Source organism: Bubalus bubalis, chromosome 17 (assembly GCF_019923935.1).
Source record: "Bubalus bubalis isolate 160015118507 breed Murrah chromosome 17, NDDB_SH_1, whole genome shotgun sequence".
NCBI classification, from domain to species: Eukaryota; Metazoa; Chordata; class Mammalia; order Artiodactyla; family Bovidae; genus Bubalus; species Bubalus bubalis.
In genome coordinates, this window is record NC_059173.1 from 25,595,032 (window position 1) to 25,610,366 (window position 15,335).

A 15,335-nucleotide genomic window follows, 5' to 3' on the forward strand; every position below is an offset into this window, starting at 1 on the left:
GAATGTCAAAGCAGTTTTATTCACAGTGGCCCCAAACTGGAAACCAATGCCAACTAATGGCTGAATAGACATACTTCACGGTCTGATCCATACTTCATGGATCAGAACTCAGAAGAAGAAAGGGACTAGAAGTTTCAATCAGTGACATGGAAGAACCTCCTGAAGGATTAACTTGCTTCTTTTATATGTCCAGGCATTTACAAAATGTTTTAGTGGGTAAAATAAGGGAAAGACTAGACTCGGTGAGTTATCTTATTCTTTCTGATTTGCCAATTCTGAACTTCAAGATGGCCTTTGTACTCATAACGAAAACATCTTCTATTAAAAATATCAAACAGGATGGAGAAGATGTGTGCTCTCCAGGGCCCCCAGTCCTGTGGGTGTAAGAACAATGGGCTGGAAGGGGGCCTTAATGGGAAAGGAGGAATGGCAGCTCTGGATCAGAAGAAACAGCAGAAAAGCTTCCATAACTTAAAAGCCTGTGGATACTTGCAATGAAACCACCAGTGAATGTGTCTGCAGGGAAGAGAGTGCATGTGTGTGTGCTAAGTCACTTCAGTCATATACCTTTGTGACCCTATGGAATATAGCCCGCCAGGCTCCTCTGTCCCTGGGATTCTCCAGGCAAGAGTACTGGAGTGGGTTGCCATGCCCTCCTCCAGGGGATCTTCCCAACCCAGAGATCAAACCTGCATCTCTTACATCTCCTGCACTGGCGGTTGGGCTCTTTGCCACTAGTGCCACCAGAGCCCACAGGGAGGAGAAATGTCAGTGCAGTTCTGTAACTTAAATAAGAGCCAGTAATACAGCTTCCCTGGTGGCTCAGTCAGTAAAGAATCCGCCTGCAATGCAGAAGACCCAGGTTTGATCCCTGGGTCAGGAAGATCCCCTAGGGAAGGGGATGGCACTCCAGTGTTATTGCCTGGAGAATTCCATGGGCAGAGGAGCCTGGTAGGCTACAGTCCATGGGATGTCAAGGAATCGGACATGACTGAGCAACTAACACTTTTCTTCACTTTCAGTAATATGGGGAATAGCAGTAGTCCCTGGTCATTGAGTTTTCTTTTCCAGTAGGAGTGCCCTATGACATAATGGATTCATCTACTTTTTTAAAAATTTTATTTAATTTTGGCTTTGCTGGGTCTTTGTTGCAGCTCTTGGGCTTTTCTTGTTGCAGAGCATGGGCTTGGTTGCCCCGTAGTTTATGGGATCTTAGTTCCCCGAAAAATGATTGAACCCACATCTCCTGCATTGGAAGGCGGATTCTTAACAACTGGACCACCAGGGAAGTTCCCTCATCTACATGTATTGTAAGAATATGTGTTCCTGTTAATAAGACACAGAATGCTGACCAGTTATAACGTGGACACTTGCAGGGGAGACACAGAAATTGCTTCCTACAATTGGAGGTCACAAGCCTGAAGGTTAGCTGCCAAGGTGATGAACAAGTAGAAAGGTAGTCATTTCATTTACTATCAAAGGTTGTGTCATTAAGAATCGGGGGTTGTGTTTAGAACAGCGAACTTCTTCCCTGAATGTTCTCTCAGCTCCAGCCAGATCTAAAGTTGTTTTTTTTTTTGTTTTTTTTTTTGTTTTTTAATTTATTCATTTGGCTGTACTAGGTCTCAGTTGCAGCATGTGGGATCTAGTTCCCTGATCAGGGATTGAACCTAGGCCCCCTGCATTTGGAGTTCAGAGTCTTCGCCACTGAACCACCAGGAAAGTGCCCCAGACCTAAAGTTTGACTGTGCAGCCACCCTCTTAACTCCTGGATCCTTGCCCACACCAGCTCCACCGCTCCCAGCTTTTCCCATCACAATGCTGCTTGTATTATAAGTGTAAATGCCTCCTCCTCCATGTAGCCTTCCGGATTTCTATCATAGCAGCTGAAGTACATCACTGGTTATTGGGAAGCCACACAGATAGCCCTGGGTCCACTTCTGGCCCACAGACACGTCTCTGACTTGTTATTTTATGTTGAATCTGAACTATTTACCAACATTTTACAAATAGGGGTTGTCACATAAAAAAAAATCCAAATTTCCAGCTTCTCTTAAAATATACGGAAATTTTGGCAAGAGTGGGACATATTTTATTGAACACAGATTTCTGTAGATCTTTCAATGCACCAGGCAGTTTTTAATGCTTGGGTTTCTAACCCTCCTTACAACCCTGTAACCGGGGACTGTAAAACCCCATTCTGTGGCTGAGGACACAAAATCAGAGAGAGTTTAAATAACAGCTCGGGCATGGGTAACCAGTAGGGATAGGAACCCGGGTGGTCCTCTCTGGGGTCCATGCTCTTAAATTATCCATGATTCTGTGCAGCTTCCTACATGGCTGTGTTCCCTGGGGCAAATATTACTGTTTCATGTCTCCATCCAAAGGGGGACAGAACAACAGTGTAGCCACCGTGGAAAACACTATGGAGGTCTCTAAAAAAAATAAACAGAATTTCCATAAGATTCAGAACTTCCACTTCTGAATAGAGACCTAACTGAAAGCAGGGTCTAGAAGAGAGATTTGCATCCCATGTTCAGAGTAATATTAATTCACAATAGCTCAGAGGAGAAAGCAATTTTAAATGTCTTCCAAGAGATGAACAGATAAAGAAAATGTGATGTATATATGTGCAAGGATGTACTATTCAGCCTTAAAAAGGAAAGGCGTTTTAGAGATGCAGATGCAGAGAATGGATGGGGATGATTTGGGAGAGAATGGTAGTGGGGGCAGGGAAGAATGGGGAGATTGAGATTAGCATATATACACTACCATATGTAAAATAGATAGCTAGAAGGAATGTGCTGTACCGAACAGGCACCTCAGCTCTATGCTTTGAGGTGATCTAGATGGGTCGGATGTGGGCAGTAGGAGCTCAAGAGGGAGTGGAAATAAGTCCATATATAGCTGATTCACTTCACTTTATAGCAGAAACTAACACAACATCGTAAAGCAACTATGCGTGCTAAGTCGCTTCAGTCACGTCTGACTCTTTGCAACCCTATGGACTGTAGCCTGCCAGGCTCCTCTGTCCACAGGATCCTCCAGGCAAGAATGAATACTGGAGTGGGTAGCCATGCCCTCCTCCAGGGGATCTTCCCAACCCTGGGATTGAACCTGGGTCTCCTGCACTGCAGGCAGATTCTTTACCACCGAGCCACCCGGAAAGCCCCAAAGCAACTATACAGAAATACATTGTAAAAAAACAAAACAAAACAATTTTTTTTTAATTTAAAAAGGAAGGGAATTCTGACCCATGCTCTAACATGAGTGAACCTAGAGGACATGATGCCAAGGGGAAATGAGCCAGTCACAGAAAGACCAAAACTGTGCTTCTGAGGAGATTGAAAGTCCAAGAACTGATTGTTCTTCTGAGATGTCTCATCCACCATCTCTCCCCTAATGCAGAATGCAGTGTTTGGGCCACAGGAGATGCTCAACAATGAACCAAGAAATGCCAGCGAAATGGTTGGGTACAAATACGGTCTTCAGGTAAATAGAAGGTTATTTGGGATGCCTTAAACCCAGGTCTACCGCATTGCAGGCAGATTCTTTACCAGCTGAGCCACAAGGGAAGCCCAAGAATACTAGAGTGGGTAGCCTCCAGCAGATCTTCCCGACCCAGGAATCAAACTGGGGTCTCCTGCATTGCAGGTGGATTATTTACCAACTGAGCTATCAGGGAAGCCCGTTAAACCATCAGGAGTTATTTAATAAACATGTACTTCTAGTTCTTCCCAGGTCTGGAGATGTGACATGAGCATTCACGTCTGTGGTTCCCATTAAACCTGGGATATGATGCTGTCTACAGTCAACATTCTCGCATGAAGGCAGCCTTGCAGGAGCTGGGCAGTGGCTGCCCTTACTGACAGAGCACGTGCCCTCCCATTTGCCACCGTCTTCACCTCTCAGCCTTGGGCCACTCAGCCCATACTGTAACCTCTGGTGTCACCAAGCTGTACCTGGGAGCACTTGCGTTTGTAACCCCTGCTCTAAAAGATGAGTTAGGAGTCCTGTAAAATTGGCAACAGTGCCTCATAGAAGAGACCCTGCTTTTAGTTAAGATCCAGCTTCAGCTTAAGGGCACACCTTGGTTTTGTTCTGGTAGAATGACTTTTCAGAGAAGCAATACCACTCCTCCCATCTGTGGGGTGACTCCCCCACTATGCCCAGAACCCCAGCCAAGCCAAGGCTGTAAAGAGACAACGAAATCTGTCTGCAATCTGGTCTCTGATTTAAGAAATGTCTTGGTGTCGTGAGTTGAGACCTCCAGCACTGGCCTCCAAAGAGAGTCCTGCCTCACGAGCTGCGGTGAGATCCAGAGGGTGATGCTCGAGAAAGCAAAGATTCTAGGGGGGTCATAGGTTCTGGATGAAAAGCTGAAGCAAGCAAAATTATATGCTTTAGCTGCACAATGAATGGCTTTTGATTGTAGCAATTGAAGACAGGGAAAGAAACCAGGGAGGATGGCATAGAAAGCTGGCAACATAGCAGTGTGGAAGGTGGATCTTAATGTCATCAGACTCTTAATGGCTTGGACATTTAGTGATTTACAAAGTAATTCAAGATTGATTCCTGCAAGAATCTTTGATTGTCAGATTGATTAAAAGTCTATAATTTGCTCTAACTGGCCCAGAACTTTGGCAGCTCCACTTTGGACTTAATTCGGGCTCTCATTTTCCCTGTCCTCCATCTGCACCCCATCAAATAGCCAAATTGCTTTTTGAATCTGAAGTTGGCCCAGCCCTTTCTGAAGGCACTTGAGGGGCCAGAGAAAAACCATCTTGTGCACACCTTGAGCTGTTATCTACCTCTTTCTGGGTTGACATCTTGGACTAGTCAAGAGACTTTCCTGAAGATGTCCCCCCCATCTGTTAATTGGGGATAATTATGCCTCACCAGGAAATTATTTTTCTTAATATTTATTTATTTGGCTGCGTCAGGTCTTGGGTTGCATCATGGGGGATCTTTCTTTGTAGCACACAGACTCTAGTTACAGTACAAAGGCTTAGTTGCCCTGAGGCCTGTGTAATCTTAGTTCCATGACCAGGAATCAAACCCACATCCCCAGAATTGCAAGACAGATTCTTAACCTCTGGACCACCAGGGAAGGCCTTCACTAGGGTATTATGAGGATCAAATGACCTAACAAAAAGGCCAGTACCCAGAGATTGACCAGTCCCAGTTACTGCTGGTGGAATACTTGTTGGGGAGGGAGAGGGAGAGGGGTCCAGGCTCTAAAGGCAGAGGTTCAAGTCCCACCTCTGACATTGTCAAGCTGGGTAGCTTTGTCTCCCAGTTGAAGAAACAGGTGTAATAATAGGATTCAGTGAGAAGAATTCCTAACTCCTGAGTACCTACTATGTGTTTTGTTGGTCTGAAGCACTGACCACACCCCATCAATGCAGCCCTCGATCTGGCCCTCTGAAATACAGGCACTCTTACACCTTGGGAGGAAGGTGAGCCACAGAGAGGGCCAGTGATCCAGATAAAGCCTTCCAGCCAGTTGTTGATGGAACCAGAAGTCAAACCGGGGATGTTCATTCCAGGACAAGTTGTCACGTGGTTTTCAGTGAAGGGAGACATCATCAGCCAGAACACCCAGGGAAACAATTTGTAGACACAGGAATTGAGCTTAACCCAGATTCTGTTGTTTTGAATTATTAATTGTGCCCTGCCTGCTCCCCTGAAATCTCTCCCCACACAGAAAGCAAACTGGTCATTTGCCCCAAACTAATTTGCATCTCTGCACTGCTGTGTGCCATAGACCAGGAAGAAAAGTCAATATCTTAATTGGCTTTCATAAATGTTTAAAATGAGAATAATTCCATTTAGGGACAATGAATACCATCATTAATTCACCAGAATACACTTCATCTAATACAGAGATCTTTGCAAATTTATCTCTGGGCATATAATTCAAGCCAAAGGAACTATTTGATGGCATTCATTCCCTTCCTTCCCATCTCCTACCTGCCCCTCTCAAATGCACACATCCTTATAAACAATTCCAGGGCCTTCCCTGGCTGTCCAGTGGTTAAAAATCAGTGCTTCCAATGCAGAGGTCATGGGTTTGACCCCTGGTCAGGGGAACTAAGATCCCACATGCCCCATAGCTCAGCAAAATTAAAAAAAAAAAAAAAAAACTGCACACATCCCAAATTATTTTGCCCACCCTAATATATCCCCAACGGCCCTTACATTCCCATAGCAACAGTCTGGAGAAAGTAAACTTTTAATTATACCACATTAAAATGGAGAGCTCTTTTGAGTCATCGTCTCTGGCACTTTCTTTTCGTGTAAATACGATTCCAGGTTCCATGGGCGGTCTTGATTTTTAAGAACTCCAGATGTTCAAAGGAAGGCAATCGTCATACTTCCCCTCTAAGTGTCTTAATGGAAAGTTTGCATCTAGTGTGTTTCAAAGTCCCTGAAAGAGAAGCTTTCATACTCCAGAGCAAAGTAACTGAATTCAAAACTTTTATTAATAATGTAAAAGGCTTGTGCGACACACAGAAGCTAGAAAAATATGGGGAAATCAGAGGGGACTTTGCTTTATCAAAGAGAGGCCAGAATAAAGGTTGGTCTTGATTGGAGGGAGGGAAGGGGCTGTGGGGGATGCGGGATGTCAGCACGGAGGAGGTCAATGTCTCAGGGTCTTTCTCTTGCTAAAACCTGAGTGCTTATTCAACTTTGAGGCCAGGGTCTGTCCTGGGGAGTGCCTGGGGGCTTTGTAAGGACACTGTGGGTTTTGATTTCCAATCCTGTTCAGCGGGCATCCTTTCTGGGGGCATTGAGGCTGTTAAATGTTTTCCCTCGATGCCTAAGACAGACCCTCAGCTTGTACTACCAGGTGAAGAGGCATCATTTGCTTCTTCCTCTTTTTGAAGGGGGAGGGGGCTTCCCTGGTGGTTCAGCGGTAAAGGATCTGACTGCCAGTGCAAGAGATTCAAGTTTGATCCCTGGATTGGGAAGATCCTCTGGAGAATGCAAGGGCAACTTACTCCAGCACTCTTGCCTGGGAAATCCCATGGACAAAGGAGCCTATGTCTACAGTCCATGGGGTTGCAAAGAGCTGGACATGACTTAGCAACTAAAACAAAACAACTTTAAAAACAGCTATTTATTTTTGCCTGCACCGGGTTTTAGTTGTGGCGATTGGGGGCTACTCTCTAGCTGCGGTGCATGGGCTTCTCACTGCACTCTAGGCACTCCGGCTCAGTAGTTGCAGCTTTTGGGCTTAGTTGCCCTGTGGCATATGGAATCTTCCAGGACCAGAAATCAAACCTGTGTCCTCTGCATTAGCAAGTGGATTCCCAACTACTTGACCACTTGGGAAGTCCCTTCTTTTTATGCTTAAAGCAGCAAATTGCCCACATTAATACCAGGTGCTGACTGATAGGATCTTCCAGACTTCCATAGCTGCTTTCTCCAGATCCTTAGTTTGTTACTGGAAGTGGAGTCTGGCTACTTGCGCCTCAAAAGCTAATACTTGAGAGGCAAGGTTGGTGAAAAGGAAAGTTTGCTTTATTTTGGAGGCTAGCAAACAGGGTGGGGAGGGGGGAAGGCAGGCTCGTGTCCAGAGGTCATTCCCCACTGACAATCGGTGGGCAAAAGCTTTTAAAGGGGAGTTTCAAGGGTGCACAGGTGGAGGGAGGGGGCGCCGTGCAGAAACAGCACACTCAGCTCTGACAATCATCTTGAATTTGGTCATTGGTGGTCTGACCAGCGACATATTGATTGTTTTAAGTGGTTAATCTTCAGTTCCAGGGTCAGTTTGTTCCCATTCCTTTGAGGCCAGTTTTTGAATCTATGGCAGCGTATGTCATGGCTACAGTCTGGTCATCATGTAGCTAACTTCTTCCACCTGGTGGGGGTTTCAGTATCTGTAAGACAGTTCACAAGATGTGGCTCAGAATATTATCTCTAGCTCTTGAGAAGGAACTAAAAGTCCTTGACTTTGTTTAATGGCTAAATTATTATTATTTTGTTCTGTTTGCTTTTCTTTGCTTCTGCATTTTCTTCCTTCTCTGATTAAACCTATTCTTTGGCTAAAAGTTTTTCTACAGACAGAAGACAGATGGAGGACATGAATGGGGAGGGGGACAGGGACCATAGGGTCCTGCTCCATTTCAAGTCTGATTTCAGAAAATGTGAATGTTTGATTTCACTTTGGATGTCTCCAAATAAAAGGTCAGCTAACCAACCTTGATGAAATTTACTGAGTTATTGAAGTTAACTCAATAACTATATTAACTTATATCACTCTCCTCTTCTCCCCAATCCAATGTTAGAATTATTTTTATTCTAAGGAATTTTTTTCATAGGTATCTGCAATTAGGAAACAAAAAGAAACTCAACTATCTTTTTTTTTTTTTTTACTTTATTTGGTTAGTCTGCTTGCAGAAACTTAGGTAAAGGCCTGATTCTGTTTGATTTGATTTCTATTTGATTTTACTCAAATAAATATAGCATCACATTAATAAGAAAGTCCTAGTTTTGGTAGCAGATGTTTTTTTGAAGATTACATGTATATTATTTCTATGGGTACTGCAAATAGAATCCATCCAGGGAGAGAACAATTACTAGGCCCTCCCAGGCTTTTCATGCTAAGCATTATTGTTATATACTGTTTTGACCACACTGCATGGCATACACACCCTAAGTTCCCTGACCAGGGATCAAAACCATGTCCCCTGCAGTGGAAGTGGGGAGTCTGAACCACTGGACCACCAGGAAACCCCTACCTAAGTATTTCTTGTGGAAAAAGGACAGGTAGCCTGTTCAAATCTTAACTTTTTATTAAAGTGTAACGTACAAGGAAGTGTCAAAGTCATCAGTGTGCTACTCAAAGAATTTTCTCAAAGCGAACACACCTTTGTAACCAACACCACACTCATAAAGAGAATTTTGTTATCTTCCCAGAAGTTCTCCTGTGCTCTGGTCACTAACTCCCACAGGTTAACTGTACTTCTCACTGGTATCATACTATGGATGTTGCCAAAATTGCTTCCAAACTGCCTTCACCAGTTCACACTCTCCCTGTGAGAATCAAAGAGTGTATGTCCCCCACACCCTCCCTAGCCACAGCTATAGCAAAACTTTTTAATCATTGCCAATCAAGAGATCAATATCACCTTAATTTGGACTTTTACAATGATTAGTAAAGCTAAGGCTTTTTCCCCTTGTTTATTGACCTTTTTCTGGGACACATCTGAATTGCTGTCTTGTTACAACAGAAAAAAAGAGAAAAAGGAAAAACTAACAAAAACATCTGGTATACCCATTAAAGGGAAGTGAAGTCGCTCAGTAGTGTCTGACTCTTTGCGACCCCATGGACTGTAGCCTACAAGGCTCCTCTGTCCATGGAATTTTCCAGGCAAGAGTACTGGAGTGGGTTGCCATTGCCTTCTCCAGGGGATCTTCCTGGCCCAGAGATTGAACCTGGGTCTCCTGCATTGCAGGCAGATGCTTTACTGTCTGAGCCACCAGGGAAGCCATGGTATACCCACTGGGATCTGGCTAAATAAATTATGGGAGTATACTGGCAAGATATGACACTGAAGTTACTTGAAAGAATGAACACAGCTTTAATTGCTCTACAAAATTATTACCCAGATATGAATGAAATGAAGAAGACAAGAAATCAAAGTTTGTATGATAGAATCCAATCTTGATTAATTTTTTTTAAAGTATGCATTTCACAGAATTCTGGATGAATACTCCAGAAATTGTTGACAGTGGTTATCTCTGTCTACTGAGACCAAGGAGAGAAGATGGAAGATTTTTAACCTTTCATTTATTCTTAGATAAATGTTTTATTTGGAAAGCTTTTGATTTACAGAACATTTATAAAGGTAATACAGAGAGGCTAGGAACCTAAAACTGGTCTAAAAATGAAAGTGTCCTCATTTTGTAAAAAGTAACAAAGAGATTGTACCTTCTTCCCCCACCCCCACCATTGTGCTATACAGTAAGTTCTCATTAGTTATCTATTTATACAGAGTGGTGTATATATGTCAATCCTAATTTCCCAGTTTATCTTACACACTCTTTCCCCACTTCATGCCCACACGTTTGTTCTCTACATCTGTGTCTCTATTTCTGCTTTGCAAATAGGCTCATTTGCCCTGTTTATCTAGATTCCACATACATTCCACTTATATGAGGTATGTAGAACAGTCAAATTTAGAGTCAGAAAGTACCTTAGTAGATGCCAGGGACCAGGCGGTGTGGGAGGGTGGGAAGAGGCAATTGGGACTCAGTGTTTAATCAGGACAAAGTTTCAGTTAGGAAAGTGAAAAATTCGGGAGATGGATTATGTGAGAGTTGCACAACCATGTGAATGGACTCAATGCCATTGAAATGTACAGTTAAATAGCGTTAAGATAGTATGTTTTATAATATGTGACTTTTACCACATGAAAAAAAAGTATTACAGAGGGTTCCTGTGTGTCCTTCACTCAGACCCATTTTCCCCGTGCTGGCATCTCTCATTACCAGGCACATCTGTCAAAGCTAAAACGCCAACCCCAGGACATTCCTGCGGCCTGGACTCCACACTCTGCTCAAATGTCATCACTGTCTTCACTAATGTCCCTCTTCTGCCCCAGCATCCCATCCAGGCCCCACAGCAGATGCAACCCCTGGATCCCCTCACTCTCTTCTCACATCTGTGGGCATTTGAATCTTTCCTCCTTTTCCAGAACCTTTGCTGATGGTATAGAGGAGTGTTGATCAGGAATCCCTCAATTTGGGTTTGGGAGATGGCTTTTTCATGATGAGACTGGATGTGGGGAGAATGCGGCAGAGATGCTGGATCCTCCTCTTTGCAGGGATACAGGACATCCACCTGGTACCCTGAAGATGTCACCTTTGACACCTGCAGTGCCTCCACAAGGGACACTGCTTGTCCCTTCTGCATCCTCTCCTCACAAATGAATGTCTATTAGATTCCACAGAAAAGTGATATGATATTTATCTTTCTTTATCTGACTTATTTCACTTAGTATGATAATCTCTGGCTCCATTCTTGTTGCTGTAAATGGCATTGTTTCATTCTTTTTAATGACTAAGTAATATTCCATTGGGTATATGTATCATATCTTCTTTATCCATTCTTCTGTTCCTGGATATTTAGGTTGCTACCACGTCTTGGCTATTCTAAACAATGCTGCAATGAACACTGGAGTATATGTATCTTTTCAAATTATAGTTTTCTCCAGATATATGCCCAGGAGTAGGATTGCTGGCTCATATGATAATTCTACTTTTAACTTTTAAAGGAACCTCCATACTGTTCTTCATAATGGTTGCATTGACACAAATGAACTATTTTTACCCAAAACTCACAGATCCTGGAATCCAACTTAAGGTTACCAAAGGGGAAATGTGGGGGGAAGTGATAAATTAGAAGATGAGGATTAACATATACATATTACTATATATAAAATAGATAACTAACAAGGACCTACTGTATAGCACAGGCAACTTTACTGAATACTCTGTAATAACTTATGGGGGAAAGAATCTGAAAAAGAATATATATTTATTGCATATATAACATTGTATATATAACCGATTATATATATATAACTGATTCACTTGGCTGTACTCCTGAAACTAACACAACACTGTGAATAAGCTATACGCCAATAAAAAAATTTTAAGTTTAAAATATTTATTAAGCAAAAGAAAAAAAGAAAGAAAGAGAAAGAAATGAGTCTCTAGTGCAGCCCACCCTGGAAGGATGGGGGCAGGGGCCAGAAGGGCTCCCCTCCCGGAAGGGGAAGATCCACAATATTTCCCATCTTTCTTTTACCATGAAGCCTTTCTGTAGCATCATCAACCTGTGCACGGTACTCCTTCTATAATTTAAAAATACAGTTTCAGAAGCAAATGGGAACAGCTGATCAAAAGTCAAGGGAAGGGCTCCTTCATATTTTGCCAAAAGCAAATCTTTCTGTTCTCTGGAGAAAATACACACAGTTCACTTCCCGATAGATCCTGGGCAGGGGAGATCAGGATGACTCCACCCATCTGTCACGATGGGCAGGCAGGTGTCCCAGATGAAGAATCAGTTGAGCCAAGACCCCAACCCTAGGCTGGAGAAGGCTTCCAGCCAGCAATCCAGGGACCTGCTGGAGGGGCCACATGTGGAATGCGGAAGAGGAGGAGAGGCACTGAGGCGCTGTCGGGAGCACGGAAGAAACCAGAAACTCATTAGCTGCAACCCCAGCTGTGACCTATGCCCCATATGTGACCTTGAAAAATCCTCTTAGCCTCCATGGCCGCTTCCGTGGGGATCAAGTGAGCATTCCGAGTCCTGCCTGCCTGCGTGGAAAATATCTTTTGATGATTGATTAGCTAATGCTTGGAAACAGCGCCCGCGCTAGAAGCCAGTTCCCCAGAAAGTGCTAAGCAGTGTTATTAAGGGATCAAACAGGAGGGCTTTTGTGTGTGATGCCAAGATGATTTTGTTAAATTATGAAACTTGCTTTGATAAACTGCCTGGAGGTGCCATCTGTGACATGCTTAATGTTTTTTTTTTCCCCACTTCCCTGAGCTTATTGAATTATTTGTACACAATTTATTTTACTTTCATAGGGCATTAAATTACTCTGAGACCTTGAAATATTTTATAGCCAATTCAAGAGATCTGGAGACTGTCAGGAGAGTTTTTTCAATTTTTTGTCTTTAGGAGATGAAAGAGTGGGAAGGATTCTGGAAATTGAGGGGGACCCATGGCATGGAAAAGGAGCTTTCAACTCTGTTGGATGTGGGTCCTTTAAATTTGCAGCTGCTGCCGAAATGTTTTCATGAACTAGATGAAGGCATCCAAGTGCATTTTGTCATCTCTGTCTCTTAACCAGAAATGTTGATTGAAATATTTTATTTTATATATATATGAAATTATATATATATATATATATATACACACACACAAACATGCTCAGTCGTGTCTGACTCTTTTGTGACCCCATGGACTGTTGCCTGCCAGGCTCCTCTGTCCATGGAATTTTACAGGCAAGAATACTGAAGTGGGTTGCCATTTCCAACTCCAGGGGATCTTCCTGACCCAGGAATTGAAACCGTATCTCCTGTGTCTCATGCATTGGCATGCAGATTCTTTACCACTGTGTCACCTGGGAAGTCCATATGTATGTAAGTGTGTATGTGTGTATATATATAGGAATATAATGAGTCCTTGTCTGTATCATACAGCATCAGTGATCAGCAGCTGAAGTTCAACCTCATGTTATCTCTACCCCTTCTCATTCCATCAACCCCATGGGTTATTTTGAAGCCAAGTCCAGATATCACAGCATTTCATCTGAAAATAAAAGACATCTTTTTTAATCTAAAAGAGCAGTAGTCACATCCCCCTGGGATGTGCCACCCGTGACTTTGAACAAAGCCCGGGTCTGTCCCTGGCAAGCAGTTGAAACCGCTATGAACCCTTGTTTTTGTTCTGGTGACCCTGAAGCAGCTCGGTGGCTGGAACGATCCAAGCATTCAAAGGGCACTGTGGCCCTGGCTGCTCCACTTAGAGAGAGGGATGTCCCGACAGGTGGGCGAATCCCTGGGTAACCCCGCCTCACGCCCACGCTGAAGCCCCGGTCCTGGGAAAGTGAACAGAAATGTTTTTCTTGGATCACATGTTATCTCACTGAGCTGGCCCTCCCTACTCAACTGTGCTAGCCTATGACCTCTCTTTTTTCACCACCTACCTGCGAAGCAGCCTTCTCTACTTTTCCTCGGCTATGACTTTCAGAAGCTGATAGCAGTACTTTGTCCTAAGCATCACAGCTCTCAAACTTTTCTATGCCTCAGGATCTCCCAGGCATCTGGTTAAAAATCTTACTGACATATACACACTGCTATTTATAAAGAGATAACCAACAAGGTCCTACTGTAGAACACAGGGAGCTCTACTCAATATTTTGTAATAACCTATAAGGGACAAGAATCTGAAAAGAAAGAGAAAAAAAATTAGATACAGATGTATGTATAACTGAAATCACATTGCTGTATACCTGAAACTAACACAACATTGTAAATCAATTATATGTCAATCAAAAAAATAAAATCTTGTTTACTCTCCCAACATCACTGATGGAAGTGTCCATTAATGCTACAAGCTATAGGTAGAGTGCAATTAATCCAAAACGATCACAATTTTAATATGCACATATATTTGACCCTGAAAGAGGACCCTGTCTTAGGAATACTTGCCCATGTGTGAATGACATCCATGTGGCAATTTTTCTCATAGTCAACGACTGGAAGCAACCTACTTTGCCTGTGGCATAATAGCATAAGTGATCCATCCACACAGGGCAGTATGGTACAGGCATTCAAGAGAAAGGGACGTTCCCAGAAGTGTATGGTTACATGAAAGATCCAAGGTAGGGAACTACAGAAATAGAATGTTGCCATTTTAGGAGGGAAATAGAGTATATGTGCATGTATTTATGTGCAGATACAGATATATACACATGGACACATATATCTACTCTCACAAAGAAGACCAAACCTATTTATATACATTGGTTATGCACACAAATGTTTTATAGACACAGGCTTGCATATGCTCATATCTACTTTTTACACTTGATCTTAGCCAAAAGGCCGAGAAGCGATCATATCTACTTTTTTAAAAACATACATGTATGTTCTGGAAATGGGAGCTCACTAGTGAGGATCAGGGACACAGGTAAGAGGGAAGCTTACTTTTCATTTTATATTTTCTGCTCCTGATGAATCTTCACGCTAAACATACATGACCTTTTCAAAAAGATAAATAATCTGTTCAATGAAGCGGCATGGACCCATTCCCCATATCTACAGAAGGAAAATTTCAGCTGTGGGATCCAGGAACTCATATTTTTAACAGACCTGCTCTGGACTTTCTGAATGTACTCTGACGCTGAGAATCTCTGCCTTCTGGCTCTGCACTTCTGGTGCACCTAGAGCCAGACATCCTGGAATGCGAAGCCAAATCGGCCTTAGGAAGCATCGCTATGAACAAAGTTAGGGGAGGTGATGGAATTCCAGTGGAGCTATTTCGAATCCTAAAAGATGATGTTGTTAAAGTGCTGCAGTCAATATGCCAGCAAATTTGGAAAACTCAACAATGGCCACAGGACTGGAAAAGGTCAGTTTTCATTCCAATTCAAAAGAAAGACAATGCCAAAGAATATTCAGACTACTGCACACTTGCAGTCATCTCACACACCAACAAAGGTCCATCTAGTCAAAACTTTGGTTTTTCCAGTTGTCATTTATGGATGTGAGTTGGGCTATAAAGAAAGCTGAGCACCAAAGAACTGATG

The 15,335-nt window shown here is 43.0% G+C and overlaps 1 non-coding gene across 1 annotated transcript; it reads right to left on the reverse strand.

Annotated features, from left to right (window-relative positions):
- Window positions 1-14,449: 14,449 nt before the first annotated feature.
- LOC123465064 lies at window positions 14,450-14,643 on the reverse strand. The gene has a single exon (XR_006640129.1). It is a non-coding gene; the product is annotated as a U2 spliceosomal RNA (small nuclear RNA).
- Between the last annotated feature and the right edge of the window lie 692 nt (window positions 14,644-15,335).